We start from the raw sequence: 13,755 nt of genomic DNA, 5'->3' as shown, positions 1-13,755 counted from the left end.
AAAGAGTTCCCCTACCGGGTCTGTATACTTCGTGACTTCGTTCCCGGTTACCGGGTCTGTATACACTTCGTTTGTTTTAAGCTCCTTGGGTAAGACCTATAGTGGGCCGAGGCAATGATTATAAATATACATGTGCATGTACAATGATCAAAGATAGTACAGCCTACCGTTGGGTGTCGTATCTTTGCCATGATACAGCAATGGGGCGAAAAGCGTGCGAGCTCACGAATCTCCTGGGAGGAATGTCTGCGCGTCAACCGACGGTCAACCGCTGACCTGCTTCCTTATCAGCGCGCACCCGGTGCGGGTAGTGCAGCTTGTTGTTCCATTGTTTGTTAGAGGCCACTAAAAGCTTTAAATATGTTGGTTTGAAGGTGAAGGCTTGCGTGTGACCAAGGCCATACAACCAGACGGTTTTAGAACACTAAACTAAGTCTCACCCCCGAAAATCCTTTTTTTTAAACCACGAAGGTGATAAAATCACAGTCCTCTTCGATCCTCCACACTTAATTAAGAATTAGAAACAATTGTTTGCTGATCTACCACAATTTCATCATGATGGTCAGTTATTGAAAAGTTCTATGAAAAAGACAGTGCCTTAGGTTTATTCAAGGTGTCACCCAAGTTAACCAACTGTGTGTCAAGTTTTGGACGACAAAGGGTTTGTTTGGCTGTGCACGTGCTTGGTCACAGTGTATCAAAAGCAATTAAATTGGAACACTATATGTATCTCGGAATTAATCCTTTGTCTGACATCGCTATATCTGATTTCTGTAATGACTTTGATGACCTTTTCAACGTTTTCATTTGGTCACTTGTGTCATTCTCTGTCGAATATCATAACCCAGTCACAACTACATTACAGCACCATGAAATTTTGCAGCAGACACTTCAGTGGTTGAAAGATAATTCATGACGTTTGGCCCCGAAGACAAAAAGAAAGTTGCAGAAGCATTACTATGAGTCAGTGAGTGGATCCACAGCATCACTGCTTTGGCAGACATTGTGAGGTGTTAATGGGGGATTACTTACAGTGATATCAAGATGAACTTAAACATGTCAGTCACCATGAGAGGAAAAGGTGGGCATTTCTTGACAATCCAGACCCCCCCCCCCCCCCCCCCCCCGCCCCACTGCACAACAGTTACAATTTTGTTTGAAGAGACAGATAATGGCCAATAAAATTATGATCGCATTGCCTTCACTTCAAGCTGTTGCTGGGATGTAGTGGATAGCTTTTTGATAAATCAAAATCTAACGAGTAAGAATTTCAGTCAAACAATAGTTGCAATTCCAGTAGCCCTTGATAAAGAACACAGACACATTGTTAATTTTGTTAAAATTTGCAATACATTAAAGATGCAATGCACTTAAAAATGAAATTTCTGACGAAAGTGGATACACTTTGAAGAAACTTAACGATGTAGTCTGCAAGGACTGTACAGGGATATTAAAAGATTCCTCATCTTCCCATGCAAGGCAATTGGCCCTCATCAGCCAGAAACAGTTTGAACATTGTCGTCATGGTGGCTTGAAAAAGCCAGCTATAAACTTGTGGAATTTGTTAGTTTGTTTGAAGCTGGGTTTTTTAAACTCATTTTAAACCTTTGATGAATAGAGCGCACAGTAGACAGAATCTAAAGTTGAAAATGCTCCAAGAGCCAAACGTAATAAAAAAAACAAGGCGATTCTTGCAAATGCAACACAGTGGACTATGAATCAGTGTATTTATTAACGTCAGACTGCAGGATATGATCTTTACAGTGCAGTCAAAAATTCGTGACGCAACTTGTCCTCAAGCATCGCTTTAACGGGTGTATCAATGTAACCTAAACTTTGCACAGCAGTGGGCATCAATTTATCTTAACGTATTCATATCTTTCCAGAACAATTGAGTCTAGGTTTTAAAATGTATCTTCATGAACTTATATAAAATACTAAAATGGGGCCAACTGGTCACCCCACAGCTTATGTTAATGTTATAGTAAAACTGTGTGTGGTGTGTGAGCTCATTAATGCGCCGAGCAACGCACGCAGACGCTGACCTCGGTTCTCCGATAGCGCACAAAGACCGAAGAAGGATTTGGTCTTGTCTCGACGGTCTCGGGCCGAGGATACCGGCGGAACTATTTTTGGATGCATTGACCTGGGCAAAGAGTCTACATAACAAGAGGGGCCACTCCTCTCTTTGAGCCAATAAAAAAAAGTGTCCTCAAAGTTCGGTGGCGCCCTCTTCGCAAATGCGCACCCTTTGCGAACAGAGTTACCCTACTTGTGTTACAAAAATCAAAGTGAAACTAGCAAGTTTTTGACTAAATTTCTGAAGAACGCTTTTTTGAAACGAAGTGTATACAGACCCGGTAACCGGGAACAAAGTCACGAAGTATACAGACCCGGTAGGGGAACTCTTTTGTGATTTCGGGAAGTTTCAGACCTCAGACCCGGATCTTTTGTGTGTGTGTGTGTGTGTGTGTGTGTTTGTGTATGTGTGTGTGTGTGTGTGTGTGTGTGTGTGTGTGTGTGTGTGTGTGTGTGTGTGTGTGAGAGAGAGAGAGAGAGAGAGAGAGAGAGAGAGAGAGAGAGAGAGAGAGAGAGAGAGAGAGAGAGAGAGAGAGAGAGACTGTTCGATTGAAATTATGACATTGTAACTGGTTCTTTTCTTCCGATTGTGATTCCTCCAATTCCAAAACGGAGGAAAAACCATCGTTCATCGAAACGACATCCGCAATCTTCATTTAGATCAACGTTAGCCGCGAACCTAGAAGAAAGATTTATGTCTGTCCGCCTAGATCTAGACCTAGACCATAGATCTAGAAGAACCTAGGTCTACCCTGATTCAAGAGGGCGCTGAAACTCTCCGAAATCACAAAAGAGTTCCCCTACCGGGTCTGTATACTTTGTGACTTTGTTCCCGGTTACCGGGTCTGTATACACTCCCTTTTTTAAAATGGTTACGCTGACAAAAAACCTTTTCCGGAGGAAGGGGTGATCGTTTTCTTCGTTTAATTTGACTTTAGATTGAAAGACGAGAGGTCATTAAAATTTTAAAAAACTAAAACTCCGCACTGAACAAACACGAACTGCTGATGAACAGCGGTCAATCTGCGCACGCAAGGAGGTGCTATTCCTATTCTTCTTCTGGAAAAACGAAAGAGAGCTTCAGAACAGACTGCAGCGCCATCTGAAGCAAAGAGCAGACTTTCGGCGGACACTTTTTTGGCTGAGTGGACTATCTTACTACGTACTATCTTTGGCCTGGGCACACCAAAGATAGTACATAACAAGATGGGCCACTTCTCTCTTTGAGCCAATTAAAAAAGTGTCCTCAAAATTTGGTGGCGCCCTCTTCACAAAAGCGCACTCTTTGCGAACAGAGTTACCCTACTTGAGTTATAAAAAAGATAAGTGAAACTAGCAAGTTTTGGGATAAATTTCGGAAGAACGCTTTTTTAAAATGGTTACCCTGACAAAAAAACCTCTTCCGGAGGAAAGGGTGATTGTTTTCTTCGTTTAATTTGACTTTAGAATGAAAGGCGAGAGGTCATTAAAATAATAAAAAAATAAAACTCCGCACTGGACGTACCCGAACTGCTGATGAACAGCAGTCGATCTGCGCACACAAAGAAGTGCTATTCCTATTCTTCTTCTGGAAAAACGAAAGAGAGCTTCAAAACAGACTGCAGCGCCATCTGAAGCAAAGAGCATACTTCCTGCGGACACTTTTTTGGCTGAGTGGCCCATCTTGTTATTTACTATCATTGGGCACACCCAATTTAATACAAATCGATTCTTCTACAACAGCTCACAAAGTACAAAGGCCAAAGAAGGATTGTACCTTCTCGGTAGGCTATTTACGGTCTCTTGGCACACTCATCCCCTCCCTTTTTTTAACTCGGAGTCTCTCTGTATCTGTCGCTGTATGTCTACTCCCCCCCCCCCCTCTCTCTCTCTCTCTCTCTCTCTCTCTCTCTCTCTCTCTCTCTCTCTCAGACAGAGAGAGGCACGAGGGGAAACGTTTTTCCCTCTCGCGACCCCCCTCTTAGCATTTTTTTTGGGGGGTGTGAACACGTGTGTAGGCCTATACACATGTTATTTTAAAAAATAATACGAACGAAAGAATTAAAAGACAGGTGGAGGTTGTCTTTTAGACGTCTGCAAATAACACATTGGGGAGACTGTGCTCAAGAATCGAGTACTTGAGTACTCGAGTACCAAATAGAGTATTTGAGCCAAAGATAGTACATAACAAGATGGGCCACTCAGCCAAAAAAGTGTCCGCAGGAAATTCGCTCTTTGCTTCAGATGGCGCTGCAGTCTGTTTTGAAGCTCTCTTTCGTTTTTCCAGAAAAAGAATAGGAATAGCAGCACCTCCTTGCGTGCGCAGATCGACTGCTGTTCAGGGTTTTTTTTTTTTTTTTTTTTTAAATTTTAATGACCTCTCGCCTTTCATTCTAAAGTCAAATTAAACGAAGAAAACAATCACCCTTTCCTCTGGAAGAGGTTTTTTGTCAGCGTAACCATTTTAAAAAGGTGTTCTTCCGAAATGTATTCAAAAACTTGCTATTTCACTTTGATTTTTTAAACTCAAGTAGGGTACAACTCTGTTCGCAAAGGGTGTGCATTTGCGAAGAGGGCGTCACCGAATTTTGAGGACACTTTTTTAATTGGCTCAAAGAGAGAAGTGGCCCCTCTTGTTATGTGGACTCATTGTTTGAGCTGAGCGTTCGATCGAGTACACAGTTGAGTGTTTTATTTTTGGAAAGCACTATTCCCAGTGGCACTGGGGATAGGCCTAGAAATTATTCCCAGTATCACTGGGAATAGGCCCAGAAACTATTCCCAATGACAGGCCCAGAAACCACTGGCAATTGGGCCTAGAGCCTCGGCCTAGGGCAGAATTGTTCCCACTGTCACTGGGAATAGGCCCAGAAACTATTCTCAGAGACACTGGGAACAGACAGAGCCATTAGATCTATTGTTTCCACACTGATCTACATGGGCATGATGGTGATGGGTTACTAAATACTACTAGACTATATCTAATGCCATGCAGATATCTAGATCTAGATTCCAGCTAGATACTAGATCTAGATCTAACTAAACTAAAGAAGATTCTAGTGTGAGTGGAATATCTTTTTAAAAGAAAAAGGAATTATCAGTCTATGCTTGCTTGCTATTCGGTCGTAATTCATGTACGTGTAGATCAAGATCTACATACAGATTTTGGAGACCACGAGGAAGAAATCTTTCCCGATTCTTCTTTTTTTCTAGATCTAGATCTAGTTCTAGATCTATTCTACGGTCAAGTCTAAGCCCTCAGCTTAGATGTATACTATAGGCACTAAAAGGGGGTAACTCTATGGCCCTAGAGAAGAGAACAAAAGTACATATATATGTACCGAACTGAAGTGAGAAGAGAGTCTACAGTGCAGTGCAGTGCAAAGACTTCTGATTTTTTTTTTACGCAAAAGAGTTCCGTTGTCACTGGGAATAGTTTCTGTACCTATCCCCAGTGTCACTGGGAATAGTCACTTCGTTTATTTTTTTTTTTTATTATTTAGGCCTAGTCGGACTCGAGTCCAGGTTCTTTAAAATACCGGACTCGCACAATCCTCGATGAGCCTCACCCCCCCCCCCCCCTTCCACACACACACACACACACACACACACACACACACACACACACACACACACACACACACACACACACACACACACACACACACACACACACACACACATACGTGTTTTGAGGTCATTATGTGGACATTGCCCCAAACCTACATTATGTGGACACCCCATATCATCCAAAGTTATCGGTGGAATCAATCAATATTTGCAGTGTAAGTCCACTATACAAAAACATCATTGTCCACCAAATTTCAAGAAGCTACCTAAATTTTTAGTCCAGTATGTTTTTTTACTAACGTTAGTGGGACATTGCATTATGTGGACTTTACGACCTCCTGACCTTTTGCACAAAGGTACGCAAATGGTCCATTATTCTGTCCGCAGAAAAATTCGCGCCCGCAACCCGCAACTTTTGCCGTCAGCGAACTTTTGCCCAATTTTTCCGATTTTCGTGAATTCGCTAATTTTAGCCAATTTCCCGCAAAATTCGGAAAAATAATAAAATTTCATAAAAAACACCGAAATTTTCTTCCACGACTAAAAATAACGTCGCCAAGGGGGGGGGGGGGGGGGGGGGCAATTCGCTTCTTTACACTTTGAACTAGCCTACGGCGGGTGCCCGCCGCCGCCCAGTGACCCGGGTCAGGTCGGGTCGGGATGATCGCCCGACTCGTCGCCTGAAAACAACGTGTTTGTTTTGAAACAACGAGTCGATGTAAGATTACACTTTTGTAAGGTGAAAAAAATAATCAACGAAAATGGCAACGTAACTGTTTTGTTAAAAGCATAAAAAGAGAGTAACTCTACACTATTCACGTAGACTTAGAGTTCAGTTCGAGCGGAAAGCACAGCATTGTGGCGATACAGTGGACCTCGAGCGGCAAGCACGATATATGTCATCTCGCACTGGTAGATACCTGGGCTACATGACATTGACATGTAGATCTAGTCTTATTTTGATTATACGGGTGCGGTTAAAGTGGTAAAATGACACAGTAAGTTTTTCTGGAAAAGTTCCGATATTTTTATAGCGTATTGAATTACGTGTATTATGTCACATGTATGTGTATGCATGTTTTTCATGAATACCATAATTAATAATTTAAAAGTAAAGCACATAGAAGAGTGTTTGTACCACGGATTTGCCCAATATAAATGTCATATTATTATAAAGCGAAAAACGTAATATACGGGTTTGAGGGGGGGGGGGGGGGGTGTCGCAGGAAAGTGTAAAAAAAGTGTAAGGGCGGGAGGAGGAGGGTGGGCAAAAATTCCCAAACAAAGTGTAAGATTTTATTTGAACAGCCCCAAAACAACGCCGGCCACACCTGCCCAACGTCAGCGAGAGTTAAGGACCTGACGCATGTGTCAGGGGCACAGAATTCTACACTTAGGGGACAAACTTTTTTTGTACTACAAGCAATTTTTTTTTGGGGGGGTAGACATTCACATTTAACTTTTGATTTTGATCTAACAAAACTCATATTGGTTACTTTTGATTGCAATGAGCGTAGCAACAATACAATGTATTCCAATAGTTCCGTGGCATTGTTTTAGCTATACATACGCCTTGCAACTTTTGCTACTTTTTCTTGCAACTTTTTGCAACTTTTGCTATTTTCAAATGCAACTTTCTCTGAGGACAGATTTTTGAGACTTCCGGAGCATAAAAGGTTTTTAAAGGCTTTGGGTGCCTCTTATGTTTATTAATTCCCACATGGGTTGGGGATATATAAATAGACTCGCTGTCCCTGGGATCCATGAGCAACATCTTCTTTGGTGCATTTTCCTTTTCTCCATCCTTCTTTCTCCTTCCCCTTCTTCTATCATTTCTTCCACCGCTTACCCCGTGTGCAGCAAAACTAGAGGTCGTCCATCCCACAGAATGGGCGCCTCGTTGACCGTGGGGTGCGACCTGTGGAAACCGGGTAACTGGCAGTTGAAGTGAGATCAGTCTGCGGACTGTCCCTCGCCAACACACCTCTTTTTCCTCTTAGACGGGAGGGTGGGGCGGCCTATGCCACTCAATCGATTTGGAGCTGAAGCCCCTCCAGTTTTTCCTTGGGTCAATCTTGATGGGACGATCTAGTACACTTTCGTGGAGAGTATAACTCCGGAGTAGCTCTGGCTCAGCTCTGGTCATCCGAGCAATGTTTCCTCTGTTTCACTCAGTGGTGGGAGGGGAGCCCCGGAGTTGAAAAGCATTCCAACACACATTGAATCCCCAAAAACATTCTGACCCATCCCCAGTCCCCAACGATACAAAAAAGTTTCGGCTCGTAGAAGCGGGTGTAGCCACCGAGCCGAGCAGACAACCAGGAAAACCGACCTTTACGGCTGATTGTGCTCTCCCTCCTCCCAGGGAGCTTCCGGGGCAGCCGTACTTGACCATCCGCAATTTTGATGCACAGAAGAAGATCACAAATCCAACCCTTTTCATGACAGGAGATGCTTTAACACAGACACTGGGATACATCCCCGCCATCGACCAAAAACTGTCTTCTGGTGCACTCCTTGTATACGAAACAGAAATAACTGGACCCCTGTATCTCACGACCTTCCATGGTATTCCTGTGAATCTTGGAGACACAAGAAGTACAACTGCTTGAAGAGCGTCGTCCGCAGTCATGAGATGAAAGGCTGCTCTTCAGAAAAAATTGTGGCTATATTGTGAGGGTGTGGTCGAAGCCGCCAGATGACTCTTCGGCGGGGCGAGACCGCCCTTGAAAGGAACACAATTGTTTTGACTTTCGATTCATGCTGCCCCCCAGCCACTGTTCGGGCAGCATACTTGGTCCTGGACATGCAACCCTAAGTGCAAAACGCTCTGCGCTGCTTCAAGGGCCAGAAGTTTGGCCGTAGCCAGTCGTGATGCCGACACGCAGAAGTGTGTACTCGTCGTGGCAAGACCGGGCATCCTGAAAAGGTATGAAAGGCTAGTCCTTTCTTTCGTTCACAATTGCCACGGCCAACACTTGGTTCCAAGAAAGCACCATCCAAGAGTACAAAGCCCGAAATGGCTGCTCATTTCAGAAGCCTCGAAAGACTGTCTACCCGACAGTTATGACCCCGGTCCCTGGTCGGTTAAACGCAAAGGCAGTCCAGTCCGGCTGGTCTCGTGATCAGCCAGTACTTCTACTGCCAAACTCAAAGAGCCCGTGGTCAACAGGCGAAACTGCAATAAAAGCTAAGAAGGTCCCTCCTACTCCTGTAGTAACCACCTTCGAGGGGCCACTCGCCAACTGTTTCGGAGTTCTAGGGGAGGACGAGGTGGACTCTTCCTCCGTCCCCTCTTCTTCTCTCTCCCCACGCCCCACCCCTCTGATGGTGTGTGAGGTGCCCCCTCCCCCTCATCCAGCCCCTCCTCCTTCTTTCCAACTCCCTTCGCCCTACCTACCCTTACCCCTCCACCAGATATCCCCTCCCTTTGGAAGATGACACCTCCGATCCGGGAAGGAAGGAAGCCGTCACTCCCTCCCCAAGTCTCCCGGTTGGATGCTGCCCAATCAAGGGCGGCAGCCGAGCAAACCCTCTTCTTCCTCCACAAGGAGGAGTCAGAGCTCAGAGAAGACGGGACCTCTGTGCTCCAAATCTTTAAAAAATGGTCTAATGGCGGTCCTGCAGTGGAATGCCAGAGGACTCCGACCTTCCATTCTAAAATTGCAACACATACAGGTTACACTGTGCCCACTTGTGGCCTGTGTCCAAGAGACAAAGTTCGCCCCGGCTTCAAACATTGACTTAAAAATTTCTCATCATCATATTCACGCCGAGAACCAGACAGCTTCTGGTTGAACCACCGTCTACGATACATCGACAATAACACCCTCCACTGACAAATACATGTTCATCTTAGGACAACTAGGACAACCCTCGAGGCTATTGCAGTATGGGTCACCCTGATAAGACCAATCACGATCTGCTCCATATGTCCCGTCAAATTACCCCCTCAAAATTACCCAGCTTAATGACTCAAACACCAAGTCCACAGACCCTTTATCTTAGTAGGAGATTTTAATGTACATAACCTCATTTGGGGATTTTGGCAACAAGGAAAAAAACAATAAAAGACTTTTTTTAAATTTCAAAACAACATCTGCCTTTTAAATGGTAAATCCTCAACTTACTGAAACAAATCCTTAACACTTCATCCATCGACCTTTCTTTCTACTCCCCTGACCTGGTCCCAGATTTTGAGTGGTCTGTGCTGGATGACCGTGCGGATCATTTCCCAATATTTCTCAAGATCAATAGCCTCCAACACCTTCAACACGAACCGACCCCAGAGCGCTTTAACTTCAAAAAGCATACTGGGACGGGTTTGTTATTGGATGCTTCCATAATTTGAACCCCACTTTCAGCCTCAACTACCACTAATTTCACGAAACGATTCCAGAAATGTGTCACAAAGACATACCACAACCATCAGAAAAAACCCCCGGAAAACTAGGTACGGTTCTCTGGGGTGTGTGGTAATGTCATAGACCCCAAAGAAAAAGAAAGCAGCAAAAATGCTCCACCCCGAAGCCTCCATATTTTTCTGCGGAGGCCACTGCTATTGACTTGGCGTTAAACTCCGTAGAATATTCTCCCAAATTATCGTTTCTCATTCTGTCCGATGCCTTGTCTTGCCTCACTCCACCCACCAATCTTCTTCACTTCACCTTCTCCTATCCCGTAGACCGGATGTCCGTTGTGGCGCTATTGAAGATTTGGGCACCAGCTTCCTCCACTCCTTCCGCTCTTCAGATTTCCTGAGCGTGTCTTTGAGGTCCAGGCCTGTTTGTTCCCTGATTTTGTCCTTCCAACTCTCCTTCGGCCTGTCTCTGCTCCTTTTTCCCTGGACGCTGCCTTGCAAGATCATCTTGGTAAGGCCGGATGAACGGACGATGTGTCTATGCTATTGCAGTATGCATTTTATGACCAAAGTGAGAAGGTCAGGGTATGGTCCAATTGCATTTTTGATCCGTTGTTCGACTTCATCATTTGTGATGTGATCTTTTTATGAGATACTAAAGACTTTTCGGAAGTATCTCATCTCCACAGCTTTGATCCTTCTTCTTTCAAGGTCTGTATTCAAGGTCCAGGATTCACATGCATACAAAAATATTGACATGACCAGGGAACGAATGAGTCTGATCTTTGATCTGATGGTGATATTTCTGTCTTTCCAAACGGTTTTTTACTTGGTCATTGCTGATGAAGTTTGCCCTATTCTGGAGAGTATTTCTGGTTTTGGTCCTTCGTCTGTCACTATTGCACGTAGGTATCTGAAGCTGCGTACGGTCTCGAGCTTCTGATTGTTGACTGGATGTCCACTGTGATGTTTTTGCTGCTATTAGACAATCTAACACTTTTAAACTCGAAAATAGTTAAAATGCAGTTAAGAATTATTTCTTTAACTACATCTCCAAGCTATGGGATAAAAACTAATCTACTTCACTTCACTTTCACCTATCCCGAAGAGTGGATGTTCGTCGGGGCTTTTGAAGATTTGACCACCAGCTTCCTACACTCCTTCCGCTCTTCAGAGCGTGTCTTTGAGGTCCAGGCCTGTCCATTCCTTGATGTTGTCCTTCCAACTCTTCGTCGGTCTGTCTCTGCTCCTTTTTCCCTGGACGCTGCCTTGCAAGATCATCTTGGCAAGGCCGGATGAACGGGTGATGTGTCTATGCCATTGCTGTTTGCCGTTTGCGTTTCCTGACCAAAGTGAGAAGGCCAGGGTATGGTCCAATTGCATTTTTTAACCGTTGTTTGACTTCATCATTTGTGATGTGATCTTTGAATGAGATACTAAGGATTTTTCGGAAGCATCTCATCTCCACAGCTTTGATCCTCCTTTCAAGGTCTTCATTCAAGGTCCAGAATTTACATGCATACAAAAATACTGACATGACCAGGAATGCATGAGTCTGATCTTTGATCTGGTTGTGATATTTCTGTCTTTCCAACTGGTTTTCAACTTGGTCATTGCTGTTGAAGTTTGCCCTCTTCTGGTTTTGATCCTTTGTCTGTCACTATTGCACGCTGGTATTTGAAGCTGCGTACGGTCTCAAGCCTCTGGTTTTGACCTGGATGTCCATTTTCTTGCTGCTGTTAGACAATCTAAAACTTTGAAACCCGAAAATAGAAAATCTAGTTAAATTGCTGTTGAGAATTATTTCCTTCACTACATCTCCAGGCTGTGGGATAAAAACTAAAGTAAACAACTACCAACAAGCTTCACAGTGTCCACACTGGACCCACGAAAATCTTCTGGTCTTTCGAGAACAGACGAAGAAGTTTTTACTCGTTTACGTATTTAGATATATGCTTCCGTGACCCATGGATATCTCCTGCGTTGAGATTAGAAACCGCTCTGTGTCAGATGCGATACAGACTTAACCATTAGACACATTAGAATGTCCGGACTTTGGAGAGAAGTAAATATTTTAAATGCACAAAATTAAAAGGTCTGTTCTCCTTCGTTGATCCAAATAGAATTCTCAAATCTATAAAAGTCATTAGCCTGTATTCTAAAAAGTAGATAATTTTTGTTTTAAAATGTAAACATCTGTTTTTATTTTCTAATCTTTTTAAAACAATTTTTTTTTACCATGAGATGTTTTCCTTTACTTTAAAAGTAAAATAAAGCCGTGCAGTGAGCTGTTGTGAATGCAATCAACTTGTGTTTCATGCGTGCATGTGGCCGTAAGATGTTGCCAGCGCCGTAAAACTTTTATTAAACTAACTGCAGAGCGTTGCTCCATGATGTACAGCAGAGAAGGCTTCTGGATTCCAACTCCTAGATGGATCCGCCACGTGCCGTCTCACACACACACACGCGATACACAAATCAGAAAGCTACTGTCGTTATGTGGACACCAAAAATTCTGCACACACTCGAAGTGTGTATAGCGTTGTGTATAGAAATAACGAAATAACAGCGTTATTCGGACCGGAACCAAATTCAAAAATATTTTAACACATGATGTAATTTTTGGCGGGAAATGCGATGGTGACCTTAAAACATTATGTGGACGTCTACATAACGGGGCATGTCTACATAACGTGAGTGTGCAAATATACTTTTGTCTACATAACTACGCAAAGACACACACACACACACACACACACACCAGATAGTGCTGGGACGATACCACTATTTAGGACTCGAGTCTGTACTCGATATTTTTTCAAGGAATTGATTCGATTTCGATACCGATACCTAGTAGGCCTACTTGAACTTGATCGATAAAAACATTTTTCTTTACCAATACACACACACCATATCATCTAATGCCAGATCTACGACAGACATCGGCGATCATGGTTTTCCATTAATTCCTTTGCTCGGATGCTCTAAGAAAAGCTACGTTTCCCTGATCTTTCCCTGTTACCCATTTGTTTAGGTTCCCTAAGTACAGTCCAACCTGCCTACGGGAACCTGTATATAACGGAAACCTGTCTTAACGGAACCTCCCCGCTCCCCCTTTGATATATTCCTCTTTAATTACCTGTATAAAACGGAAACCTGTCCAACGCGGAAACGGAAAGAAAAATCCGCTCCTTTCCGAGGGTTTCCCCTGTCTAAGACGGTAAATGCTTTGCCCGGTCAGCCCTGATTTGAAACAAAACTCGCAAGTTTGGTTCCGCTGGCTCTAAACTAACGCTTTGGTCATGCAGCTGGCCGAGGAAGAGGAGTAGGGGTACAATTTGGGAGTAGATGTTACCCCATCACGTGAACCCTGAGCGATGCAGATGGTCAGTGTAGAGTGGGCGTGAAATCTCACGACTGCCCGTGAGAGTGCTCCAGTAGCGAGACCCTACGGAAACTTTCCTGGATCCAGAAGCCAGAGGTGTAAAATTAGATTGACCAATGCCTGCCGCCTGATTGTACGGCCAGCCGAGAAAAGACTTCCTCGAATCGTTGTTACAATGATGGCAGTAAAGTGTGGCATTAGTGGGTGGGGCTAAGGGTGGAAGCAAAGGAAATGTTCAAACGTTTCTGTTTTTAATAGGTCAAACAGTGGTCCTATGAAAGGCAAGCACTGGTGGTAATTGGATAAGTAAGACTGACGCATGTCATTATCAGACAGGATAGCAATTGAGAGGTGTGAAGTTTTGACCACTGCTTGCCGATCG

The 13,755-nt window shown here is 43.8% G+C and overlaps 1 long non-coding RNA gene across 1 annotated transcript in view; it reads right to left on the bottom strand.

Annotated features, from left to right (window-relative positions):
- Positions 1 to 7,349: 7,349 nt before the first annotated feature.
- Positions 7,350 to 13,755, bottom strand: part of LOC106011212 — an 11,030-nt gene continuing 4,624 nt past the window's right edge. The window contains exon 2 of the long non-coding RNA XR_001184697.2: positions 7,350 to 7,612. This is a non-coding gene — a long non-coding RNA (uncharacterized LOC106011212). The remainder of the gene's footprint in view (positions 7,613 to 13,755) is intronic.

The sequence above is a fragment of the Aplysia californica genome, unplaced genomic scaffold, assembly GCF_000002075.1.
Source record: "Aplysia californica isolate F4 #8 unplaced genomic scaffold, AplCal3.0 scaffold00071, whole genome shotgun sequence".
Taxonomy (NCBI): domain Eukaryota; kingdom Metazoa; phylum Mollusca; class Gastropoda; order Aplysiida; family Aplysiidae; genus Aplysia; species Aplysia californica.
This window is presented reverse-complemented; position numbering and strand designations above follow the sequence as displayed.